This window comes from Mesoplodon bidens (genome assembly GCF_964165515.1).
Source record: "Mesoplodon bidens genome assembly, chromosome: X".
In the NCBI taxonomy this organism is placed as follows: Eukaryota; Metazoa; Chordata; class Mammalia; order Artiodactyla; family Ziphiidae; genus Mesoplodon; species Mesoplodon bidens.
The window spans coordinates 100741468-100754391 of NC_138163.1; the positions used below are offsets into that span (position 1 = coordinate 100741468).

Sequence of the window (12924 nt, forward strand, 5' to 3'; positions counted from 1 at the left end):
ACCTCAACTTCCTCCTCCCACCCTCCCACCCTCCCATCTTCTCCCACCTCCATTTGTGGACTATCTGGATCCAACTATAGGTGAAACAAAGACTCTGAGTTTATATCGGTCTTTAGACAAACTTCCTTCTTAATACTTAGTTTTCCCAGTGCAGATGACAATGACTTAAAAAAAACACACACACGCACGCACACACACATGCATGCATGCACGCGCTCTAATTTGGGGAAGGGTTCAAATCCAGAGGAAATGAATTGGCTGCCTGCCACGGGTGGGGCATGATCCCATTTAGCTCCTAGCCCTGGAGACACAGCCAGGTGATTATGGCATAGCAGATTGCTGAAAAGGCTGGTCTTTTTTTGTTTTGTCTCTTATGTTTGTTTTTAATGGTCTGATGTTCTGGATGTTTCTCCATTGAATGTAGGGTCTCAAAATTCAGTGCAAGAGATGTACTCTCAAAACACCCTCAAAGAACAGACCCACTTCCACCGCTCCATGAACTGTCAGAATGCACTAGATATTCTGGAGTGAGAAATGTTATTTTGAAATCTGCTTAGGGGCAGGAAGACTGACATCAGAGAATGGGGCTGTTGGAAGCTTTCCTGTCTCCTGATATACTCAGGGCTGACTGTGCTGGTCACATGCTTGCTTTTAGTTCCCTGAGGAAGTGTGTTGAGTTATAGAGAAACTAGCCAGAAAAGATAAGCCACAGACGGAGTTTTCCCGGGACCCACAAACAAGCTTTGTATAGCCTCTGATTAGCCAGGTGCTGCAGCAAATTTTGTCTATGACTTTAAGGATTCATATCTGATTGAGAGTTATTTCCTTACTCCACCATCTCTGACTCATGTGAAAAATGTTCTCTTCTTTATACTCTTTAACAATAGCGTGTTTACTGATCTGAGAAGAGTGCTGCTTTCATTTTCCTTTTGTTAAATGATTGGGTGACATTATTATGAACCTTGTCTTCTTCTGTGTTTTTCTTTGAAAAATGAATGATTTCTCTCTTGCTCTCAGCCTTTCTGGTTACAATAAAAGAAGATGGCTTCCCAGTCTCCTTTTCCTGCTCCTGGGCCATTAAAACCCGACATTTTTGGAAGGAGGTATGAGACAGTGTGAGTTTAATTTCTCCAGCAAGGCTATCTACTCCAGACAGAACCAGGGAAATTTGGCTTTATTTTTTATTTCATTTATTTCCTCGTGCAATTGACTTTCTTCAACCACTGTTCTCCTATGGAGATTATTTTATTTTACATCCCGGGATACTGTAATTTGAAAAAAAGAGAGATAGCATTGTTAAAGAGAAAAACCATAGGTCCAAAATGGCATCACTTGTACTGAAGCCCATGAAACCAAACCTAGATTTAATACCTAAACTAATTGCCATTCCCACCTTCACCACAAATGTAATCTTAATCAACCAGTATGTAATTTTCTGGTCAGCACCAATGAGGTAATCTGCCAGCTGGGCCCTCTCCATCCCCCAGAGGAAGAAGAGGCAATCTGCATGATAAAACCCTTGCAATTCCCTTTTCCCCAAAAGGAGAGGTCTTGCCCTAAAAATAATCCTTTCTTTTCTTTTGCTAATAGCTCCCTTGCCCCACCTTTCTTCCTATAAAAACCTCCCATTTTGTACAACACCTCTGAGTGTACTTCTAGTTGCTAAGTGGGATGAATCATTAAATAAGACCAATTAGATCTTCAGATTTACTTGGTTGAATTTTTTTCTAACAATATTATTAGTAATGCTGTGTGCTACTTACAACTATCATTATTTTAATATAAACATTAAAGGTAAAAAATAATCAGCATAATTTGACATTCCTGTCCTTTGCATAAAGGAAAAACTTAATAAACATGGTTTGAAAGAATGAATTAAGTAACTAAATTATTCTTTACTCAATTTGGACTTATAGAAATAGTTCACTAACTGCAGAGTGGATAACTTATGAGTCATGTCTACTTTGCCCCTTCACCCTTCCACATATGTAGGTTTCTACCTTATTAATGAGTCTCTTGCTGTAAGTAAATTTAGAACATCATAAGACTTGAATTTTTTGCTTTGGCAATAAATTTAAAATGGTCAAACATTAAAAACAATATAAAAAGTTATACCTAATGAGAAGTCTTACTTCCCATATCTACCTACCCTGTTCCTTATCCTCAAACAGCTTTTATTAGTGTTGAAGAATAGCAGAATATGCCCCTTCAAAATATGCCTCTTTGGCCTAAAGATTATTTTCATCTGATTATTTTTGAGAGGCTGCAGACACAGGAGAAACTTTGAAAGCAGAGTAGAATTTATCCTTTTTTAAGGAAAATTTACATTTATAAGGGAAATCTCCATTTGTAGGGGTATCTTCCTCTCTGTACCTAAAAGAGAAGGATGACTCTAAATCACAAGAAACTCAGTGGAGGAGGCACCTGACTTGAATCTGCATAACAAACTTCCCCTTGTTTACTGTGCTTTTCCTGATAACTTCCTATAATTGACTTCCCCAGTCCACAACATCTTTCCTTTGTCTTTAGCTGGAGATGGTATTTGAGGTGATGGCTTAGGCCATTTTGGAGGATTTTACTCAGTTTTCCTGGGTATCTCTCATGTGTACATGAGGTATATACATCTTATTAAACTTCTCTTTTTCTCCTGTTAATCTTTTTTTTTTTTTTGCGGTACGCGGGCCTCTCACTGTTGTGGCCTCTCCCTTTGCGGAGCACAGGCTCTGGACACGCAGGCTCAGCGGCCATGGCTCACGGGCCCAGCCGCTCCACGGCATGTGGGATCTTCCCAGACCGGGGCATGAACCCATGTCCCCTGCATTGGCAGGCGGACTCTCAACCACTGCGCCACCAGGGAAGCCCATCTGTTAATCTTTTTATTACAGGGGGTCTCACACAAGAACCTAGAGTGCTAGAGAAAAATTATCCCACCCCTCCCCCCACAGTTTTGGCAACCCAGATGGGACCCACTGAGATACACTACTTGCTTCAGAGCCTGCAGATGGAATCCTGGAAAACTGGAAGAAGCCAGTGAAGGGTAAGAATTCTTACCAAAGTCAGCTCTCTGTCTAAAGTTCCCAGTCAAGAGAGAAAGGTAAAAATTTCATGTTGTCCCTTCCTCTCCAAATTCAGATTAGCAGGAGAAAAGCATTTAAGACTTAGTTCTTTGGATTGTGATGCTGGTTAAAATTTGGTTTTGGGGTACCTATTAGTTATTGAGCTTTTCCCTCCCAGGGACAGCCACTGTTCTCCTGTTTTTCTCATTGTATGTTCTGAGAACTTGGCTTGGCTTTCTGCCTGCCCAGGGCATGGAGAGTTTTGGTTTTGCATATGCAGGTGGCTCAACTGTCAGGTTGGGGGCAATGAAAGTATGGCCAGACAGAATGTGGGTTGCACCCCATTTGCAGCTAGCATGTTACTGACTTGCCAGCTCTCAGGGGAATTGTCTGTATCTTTCTTTTGGTTGTCTTTGGGCATGGCCCTAGATCTTGGGGTGATAGTATCTTTTGCACTCTATATGGGGTGGGGACACTTCTTGCATCCATGGGTAAGTCATAAAGGTCTAACTGGTTTTGGTTTTGAGTCATTTGATATATATGCCTTTGGTTTAAAAGAAAAAGGAAAAAAAAAATGTTGTTCAACACTTCCAGGGATATTTACTGTTTGTCCTGACTGAAAGTGATAAGATGTTTGATAGAATTTTTTTTAAGTAGCTCTATGGTCAGAAGTTGGCCATATTGGAAGCTGATATTCAGAGTTTGATAGGAACTGTTTTTTTAGACCTTCTACCCTAAGATAGGTAGACCAGAAAATTACATACTGGTTGATTAAGACAAGTCTTTTTTTTTTGTCTTTGTTGCTGCATTCAGGCTTTCTCTAGTTGTGGCAAGCAGGGGCTACTCTTCGTTGTGGTGTGCGGGCTTCTTATTGTGGTGGCTTCTCTAGCCACGAGCTCTAGGCATGTGGGCTTCAGTAGGTACAGCATGTGAGCTCAGTAGTTACGGCACATGGGCCCTAGGGTGTGCAGGCTTCAGTAGTTGCGGCACGTGGGTTCAGTAGTTGTGGCTCATGAGCTCTAGAGCACAAGCTCAGTAGTTGTAGCACACAGGCTTAGTTGCTCTGCAGCATGTGGGAACTTCCTGGACCAGGGATCAAACCCATGTCCCCTGCATTGGCAGGAGGATACTTAACCACTGCACCACCAAGGAAGTCCCTGATAGGAAACTTTTGATTTCCATCTTAGTTGGAAATCTCCCTGATGTAAAGAAGCAAACTGAAGAGAATGTAGTTGGATCAGCCCCTTATATCACTCAGATTGCAACCCAATTCTTTGAGGAATTAAAAACAACTCTTCTTGTCTTATTAATTGAGTATGAGAACAGAAATGCAGCTCTAAAAGCAATTTAAAGCCCATCTATCCTTTTTACCAACCCCAAAACCTCCCCTATTCATCTCAAAAGGCTTGTAGATATTATAAAAGATCTGGACTTAGGAAACAAAATCCTTCTTGGAGAAAGTTACATCCTTCTTCTGTGCCTTTGAGATGTAAATATTCTACCTTGTCTTCTCTAGGAACCCAGAAGCCATCTCTTGGAAATGCCAACTACATGGAGGTAATAAGAAGGGGAAAGAAAAAAGAAAAGAAAGAAAAGAAAAGAAAAAAAGAGGGGCTCTTTGGATACCAGAGAATGAAAATCTTAAATGTCTTCTCCATTAATATTAGTAAAAAACTTTAGCCATCTGAGCAGGTAACTTTAACTTATGCCATCTGCCAAAAACACAATTTGGACCCAACTGTTCTTTTATAAACTAAAAGTGAGTTTTGCATTGTTGTACGTGTCTAATGGCTAAAATTTTACAGCAAAAGCTATAACATCTCTGTTTGCATCTGTCTTTTTGTTTCTGTATGTCAGACAGATAGATACATAGACAGATAGATAGATAGATGGACAGATATGTTATAGATGTGTGATTTTTCCACCTCTGGATGGTATTGCCAAAATTAATTTGTGTACTTTATTTAATTGGCTTAAAGAAAAAGAATACTTATATAAATTAAGTATGCCTAAAACTCCCAAAAATATAGAAACTAACCCAAATGTTTTTCAAGATCATGTGATCTGGGACAATCTTAAGTAAATAAAAGCTGGTTTAAGTTTGTTGATTTGATTAAAATAGGCATGTCTTCAGAGTTATCAGCATTTAATATAATGCAGACACAGAACTTTTATTCTACCCAAGTTCACTAGTAAAATAAGTTCTTGTTATCCTTGTTAGAGAATTCATTAGCAAGAAACAAAAAAACTTAAGATGATGGTTATCTGTTCAATGTCTCATGAAATTTTTATGAGTAATCTAAACATAATTGTTAAGAACAAGTGAATTAAATGAATGTAATTAAGATAAAAGTTTATAAATTAACTTTTCTACAACAATTATGTTTTATGGTATGTCTACTTAAAAATAGTTTCTAAAATCTTTTTGGTAACTTGAAACCTTAGAGCAAGACTAAGTTAAGTTAAATGATGGATGTTCATTGAGTATACAGATTATTTCCAAATAAGATTAAATATTGAAATATTAATCACTGAACAAAGGTTTATCTACTTTTGCTTTTTACAAAGGAATGAAAGATATTTGGGTTTTTCAATAAACATGTTTTGTAACTCATTGAAAAATTTACTATGAGGAAGAACATGCTTCTAGAAATTATGAAATGTATCTGTAAATTTGCCAATATAAAGAATGCTGGTGTAACAGATAGTTCACAAGTGCTTACTTAGTTTTCACTATCAATTAAGGTTTCTAAGGGTTAAGAATTCTAATTAGTATATGTAATTAAAACTACTAGAAATACAGGCATAGCTTGTTTTATTGTGCTTTGCTTAATTGTGCTTCTCAGTTGTTGCGTTTTTTTTTTACAAATTGAAAATTTGTGGCAACCCTGCCTCGAGCAAGTCTATTGGTGTCATTTTTCTAACAGCATTTGCTCACTTCATGTCTCCATGTCACATTTTGATAATTCTCATAGTATTTCAAACTTTTTCATTATTATTATGCTTGTTATGGTGAACTGTGAACAGTGATCTTTTTTTTTTTTTTTTTTTTTTTTGCAGTATGCGGGCCTCTCACTGTTGTGGCCTCGCCCACTGCGGAGCACAGGCTCCGGACGTGCAGACCCAGCGGCCATGGCTCACGGGCCCAGCCGCTCCGCAGCACGCAGGATCTTCCCGGACCGGGTCACGAACCCGTGTCCCCTGCATTGGCAGGCAGACTCTCAACCACTGCGCCACCAGGGAAGCCCTGAACAGTGATCTTTGATGTTAGTATTGCAACTGCTTTGGGGAGCCACAAATCAATGATGAACTTAATCTATAATTGTTGTGTGTGTTCTGACTGTTCCATCAACCAGCCGTTCCCCCATCTCTCTCCCTCATATTGAGCCTCCCTATTAACTGAGATACAACAATATTGAAATAGGGACAATTAATAACCCTACAATGGCCTCTAAGTGTTTAAGTGAAATGAAGAGTCCCACGACTCTCACTTTAAATCAAAAGCTAGAAATGATTAAGCTTAGTGAGCAAGGCATGAGATATGCCAAAAGGTAGGCTTCTTGCACCAAATAGTTAGCAAAGTTGTGAATACAAATGAAAAGTTCTTGAAGGAAATTAAAAGTGCTACTCCAGTGAATATACAAATGATAAGAAAGCTAAACAGCCTTATTGCTGATATGGAGAAAGCTTCAGTGGTCTGGATAGAAGATAAAACCAGCCACAACATTCCCTCAAGCTAAAGCCTAAACCAGAGCAAGGCCCTAACTCTCTTCAATTCTACAAAGCTGACAGGGGGTGAAGAAGCTGCAGAAGAAAAGTTTGACGCTAGCAGAGGTTGGTTCATGAAGTTTAAGGAATGAAACCATCTCCATTACATAAAAGTGCAAGGTGAAAAACCAACTGCTGATGTAGAAGCTGCAGCAAGTTATCCAGAAAATATAGTCAAAATAATCAATTAATAAAGGTGGCTACAGGGACTTCCCTGGTGGCACAGTGGTTAAGAATCCACCTGTCAATGCAGGGGACACAGGTTCCATCACTGGTCTGGGAAGATCCCACATGCCATGGAGCAACTAAGTCCGTGCACCACAACTACAGAGCCTGTGCTCTAGAGCCCATGGGCCACAACTACTGAGCCCATGTGTCACAACTACTGAAGCCCGCATGCCTGGAGCCTTGCTCTGCAACAAGAGAAGCCACCGCAATGAGAAGTCTGTGCACCACGACAAAGAGTAGCACCCGCTCACCACAACTAGAGAAAGCCTGTGCACAGCAATGAAGACCCAATGCAGCCAAAAATAAAAAATATAATAAAATAAATTTTTTAAAAATTAAAAAAAATCAAGGTGGCTACACTAAACAACAGATTTTCTATGTATAAGAAACAGCCTTATCTTGGAAGAAGGTGACATCTAGGACCTTTATAGCTTGAGAGGAGAAGTCAAGTATATCCATACAATGGAATATTATTCAGCTATGCAAAGAACTGAAGTTCTGATATATGCTACAACACGGATAAACATAGAAAACCCTTTGCTAAGTGAAATAAACCAGATACAAAAGGTCAAATATTATATGACTCCACTTATGAGGTACCTAGAATAGGCAAATTCATAGAGACAGAAAAGAGAATAGAGGTAACCAGGGACTGGGGGGAGAAGGAATGAGAAATTATTGTTTGATAATTACAGAGTTTCTGTTTGGGGTGATGAAAAAGTTTTGGAAATACATAGTGGTGATTTACAATAGCCAGGACATGGAAGCAACATAAATGTCCATGGACAGATGAATGGATAAAGAAGTGGTACATGTATACAATGGAATATTACTCAGCCATGGAAAGAAATGAAATTGAGTTATTTGTAGTGAGGTGGATGGACCTAGAGTCTGTCATACAGAGTGAAGTAAGTCAGAAAGAGAAAGACAAATACCGTATGCTGACACATATATATGGAATCTAAAAATAAAGTGGTTCTGATGAACCTAGGGGCAGGACAGGCATAAAGATGCAGAAGTAGACAATGGACTTGAGGACACAGGGAGGGGGAAGGGTAAACTGTGACAAAGTGAAAGAGCGGCATGGACATATATACACTACCAAACGTAAGGTAGATAGCTAGTGGGAAGCAGCCGCATAGCACAGGGAGATCAGCTCGGTGCTTTGTGACCGCCTGGAGGGGTGGGATAGGGAGGGTGGGAGGGAGGCACAAGAGGTAGGGGATATGGGGATATATGTATACGTATAGCTGATTCACTTTGTTATACAGCAGAAACTAACAGAACATTGTAAAGCAATTATATATACTCCAATAAAGATGTTAAAAAAAATACATAGTGGTGATGGTTGTACAACCTTGTGAATGTAATTAATGCCATTGAATTATATTCTTAAGATGGCTAAATGGAAATTTTAATTATATATGTATATATTTACTACAATTTAAAAAATTAATAATGTAATATACTAAAAGACACTGAATTGTATACTTTAAATGGGTAAATTATATGATATATGAATTATATCTCAATAAAGCTGTTTTTTTTAAAAAAAGGTAGCACATTTTTTTGCATCTTGCTGTTTTACTTTTAGTAATATATCCTAGGGAACTTTCCAAGTCAGGACATAGATAAATTCTTTGTTCTTATTTTTTTATTTACTTATTTACTACAGCTGTGGTTGTGCAGATACACTATGGTTTATTATGCAGTCCAATAAGGCTGGACACGTGGGTTGTTTTAAGTCTTTTGCTATTTCAGACAGTGCTACAGTGAATACGTTTATACACACAAGTGAATGCATCACATGAACATATCAAGTCTGTTGTAATACTTATGAATTTTAATTAATCTGTTAAGTGAGAATTATACTGTCCAATTATTATAATTGTTGTTGAGAGTATTTTGTGTGTTTTAGGGCCATTTGTATTTCTTTTTTCTGTGAATTGTGTATGTGTCTGTTGCTGTTCTATTGGTGTGGTTGTTCTTTTATAAATTCCCTTTTAAAGGAACTTTTATATATTAGGGAAGTTAGTCCTTTGCCTTCGATAAGAATTGCAAACATTATTCTGTTTGCAATTTGTCTTTTGATTTTGCTTATTTTTTTACGCTTAAGTTTTAATTTTTATATAGTCAAATTTATCAATTTTTTTTTTTTTTTTTTTTTTTTTTTTTTTTTGCGGTACGTGGGCCTCTTACTGTTGTGGCCTCTCCTGTTGTGGAGCACAGGCTCCGGACGTGCAGGCTCAGTGGCCATGGTTCATGGGCCCAGCTGCTACGTGGCATATGGGACCTTCCAGGACCGGGGCACGAACCCGTGTCCCCTGCATCAGCAGGCAGACTCTCAACCACTGTGCCACCAGGGAAGCCCAAATTTATCAATTTTTGAGTCATTTATAAAAGGTCATCCCTGCTGCAAAGTTATAAAGGAATTTTCCCAGTTTTCTTCAATTAGTTTTATTATTTTAATTTCTACATCTAAATATTTGAGCCATTTGGAGTTCATCCAGGTACATGTTGTAAGGTATGGATTTAGCTGTATGTTTCTCCAGATGTCAGATATCAGCCTTAGTTGTTCCAACAGCAGTTTTAAAATAAAGTTCAGATTTACCTGACTACTTGAGATTCCACCTTTATTGTATACTCAATTCTGGTATATATTGGTTTTGTTTTGGGTTTTTTTTTTTGGCCATGCCACACAGCTTGCAGGATCTTAGTTCCCTGACCAGGGATTGCACCCGGGCCCTGGAAGTGAAAGTGCCAAGTCCTAACCACTGGACTGCCAGGGAATTCCCTGGTATATATTGTATTTATTTCTGGACTTTCTATTTCAGTCTCTTAGTGTGTCTGTCTGCTCATATACCAGTATCACACTGTTTTAATTTGTAACTTTAAAAAAATTACATTTTCATGTGTGGTCAGACTAGTCCTCTCTCATTGCTCTTCCTTTTAGCATTTTCCTGGCTATCTTTGCTTATTTTTCTAACCAGTACTCTTTTATCACTACTGTGACCAAGCAGGCCCCTATGGTGTCTTCCCAGGACAGACCCCCTCCCCCATATCCTCTGCTTTAGCTCCTGTCTGAAGTACCTAAATAATAGTATCTGCTGCACATTTCTGGAGTTGTTTTACAGATGCAAAAACCCCCACAAAATGGAAGAAATTAACTGCTTGATGACCATGAGCATGTAGTCCCCAGACCTACTGGTGCCTAAGGATTGATAATGTTAACCCCTGTTACCTCACCATCAACCAATCAGAGAACTGTGCACGAGCTGATCACTTACCCTGGGACTCCTCCTCCCTCACCTTGCCTTTAAAAATGCTTTGCTGAGACCCATTGGGGAGTTTGGGCTTTTTGAGCATTAGCTGTCTTGGACTACTTGTATGGCACCTTACAATAAATGCTACACTTTCCTTCACCATGTTACCAAGTCCAAGCTCGCTCTGCTCACCGCATGACAGGCCAATAAATCGGGAGACAAGGTGTTGAGGCAAAGAGTAGCGACTTTATTCCAAAAGCTGGCAGACCAAGATGTCAGACTAGTGTCCTAGAGTGTCTTATCAGTGTCTGGATGCTAGTTTCTTTTATAGAACAGAGAGGGGAGGAGATGAGGAAGTAAAGTAAAAAGACCATAAGTCTTGCAAAATATCTCCTGGTTTTGGCCAGCCTCGGGGAGGGGATATGTTAATTTCTTCTTTTCTGCAGCCATTCACAGGTGGGCAGGGTCAGGGTGCTTCCCTGTGAGCTGAACAAAGGCACTTTAGTTTAACATTCAGGCAGAGGGGCAGGGTTTCCCAAGGCAGGCCATTACGTATGCCAATAGCTATAGATAGAACAAAAGCAATGGAAAGCAAAGGTCAAATAAAAGAAACAGATCCAACATGGAGTCAGATTTTGTTCTTCCCTGTTACAACCACTACCTGGTGTCAGTCGATTGGCTTTACTGCGTGCAGGTGAGCAGACCCAAGTTTGGTCAGTAACAATACCTTATAAACCATTTAGTTCTGAAACAAGCAGGACCCTGTGGGGCCCTCCCTGATACAAATCCTTTCCATGTCCCCCATTTCTTGTTTGTAGGAAATAGGCTTCATTCAGCCTCCTTGACCTTCCCTGAGTTCCAAAGGGCAGATTCAAAGAGTTGGCTAATTAGCAAAGGAAGGGGATGTAGAAACAAGGGAGGAGCAGTCAAGAAACAATAGTGCAGGGGCTTCCCTGGTGGCACAATGGTTGGGAGTCCGCCTGCCGATGCAGGGAACACGGGTTCGTGCCCCGGTCTGGGAGGATCCCACATGCCTCAGGGCGGCTGGGCCCGTGAGCCATGGCCACTGGGCCTGCATGTCTGGAGCCTGTACTCCACAATGGGAGAGGCCACAGCAGTGAGAGCCCCACGTACAGCAAAAGAAAAAGAAACAATAGTGCAGACTTGGGGCAGGGTCCTGGCTCCTCCTCAAGAAATATACATAACAATACCTTTGAGTTCTGCAGGAACTAATGCCCCCACCCAGGTGGAGGATGATAACTTCAGGTAACTTTTGCCTATAAAAACTTCTCCCCTAAGACCGCTGGGGAGTTTGGGGTTTTTGAGCACAAGCCACCTGTTCTCCTTGCTTGGCCCTGTAATAAACCTTTCTCTGCTCCAGACTCTGATGTTTTGGTTTGTTTGGCCTCACTGTGCGTTGGGCACATGAACTTGTGTTCAGTAACAGCCAGCAGGCTAGAATCAAGTCTGCAACATAATCCATTCCAGTTCTGCAACATAATCCATTCCAGTTTATCAAGTCTTAATGCTTTTTTTTTTTAGCAGAAATTGAATAAATCACTTGCAATAAAACTGTAAATACAATTTGGTAAACAATTTTTTCATTTAAGCACTTTCCTGTTATTACAGTCTTTTTAAACATAACATTCCATAATTTCCATAACTATTCATCTATGTTGGATACTTTCCATTTTCCCTATTGTTTCTATTCCTTTTCATTATGAAAAACAAAACAAAACAACAACCCTGCAATGAGTATCTTTATACATAAGAACACTTTAAATAGTTTTCGGCAATGATCTTTAGTGGGATTATTGAAGTGGCATCTTTAAAATTGTGGATACACATTACTAAACCTTCTACCTGTTTACACTCCAACAAGCTAGTTCATGCAGCATCAACTTTGCCACACTTTTCTCATCAGCAACTGATTTACCTCAGTACTTTGAAAGGTCACTTACAGCATTTTAAGTGTGCAAACGTGGGGTGAGTGGGCTCCATTGTGTTGGAATTAGTTTGTAGCCAATGGGGGAGGTTAGATTGCCCAGGGACTGAATTGTTCTTCTGTTTGTTTTTTTTGTCTGCTTTTTGTTTTCTCAATTCTGACTAAATTGTTCTTAACAAATGAGGTTTCCAAAGACAATGAGGAAAAGTGGAGATCAGGAAGGAATAGTTTCATTATAGTTTCGTTATGGAGTAAATAGAAAATGTTTTCTATTTCAAATAAGTTACTCATAAACTTTTGGAACACTACCCATTGAAAAGCTGGAGGCTACATGAATTATGTTTTGGTACAGTTGGTACCAGTGTTAAGATATCAGTGTTCACAATGAAAATGTTTATTATTGCTGACTGAAAAAAACAGAAAACAAAAAAAAAAGCCCACTATTCAAAGTGGGAAGTAAAAAAAAAAAATCACCCGCCTTGAACCCATCAGGAAGATCAAAGCACCTTTTAAAGCCTGTGTACACAATTTACACATTAAACCACTCGTCATTGAGCCAACAAAATGACAGCTTTTTCGATACTGGGAAAGAAAAAAACACTAGAAAAGTATATTATACAACCAACTTCCTTGAGGTAATGGCAAGGGCATATCACCGCAAGAA

The 12924-nt window shown here is 39.4% G+C and overlaps 1 long non-coding RNA gene across 1 annotated transcript; it reads left to right on the forward strand.

Annotated features, from left to right (window-relative positions):
• The first annotated feature begins 695 nt into the window (after positions 1-695).
• On the forward strand, positions 696-3008 carry LOC308609057. The gene is made up of 3 exons (XR_014014266.1): positions 696-766; positions 1018-1103; positions 2886-3008. It is a non-coding gene; the product is annotated as an uncharacterized lncRNA (long non-coding RNA).
• Positions 3009-12924: the final 9916 nt, after the last annotated feature.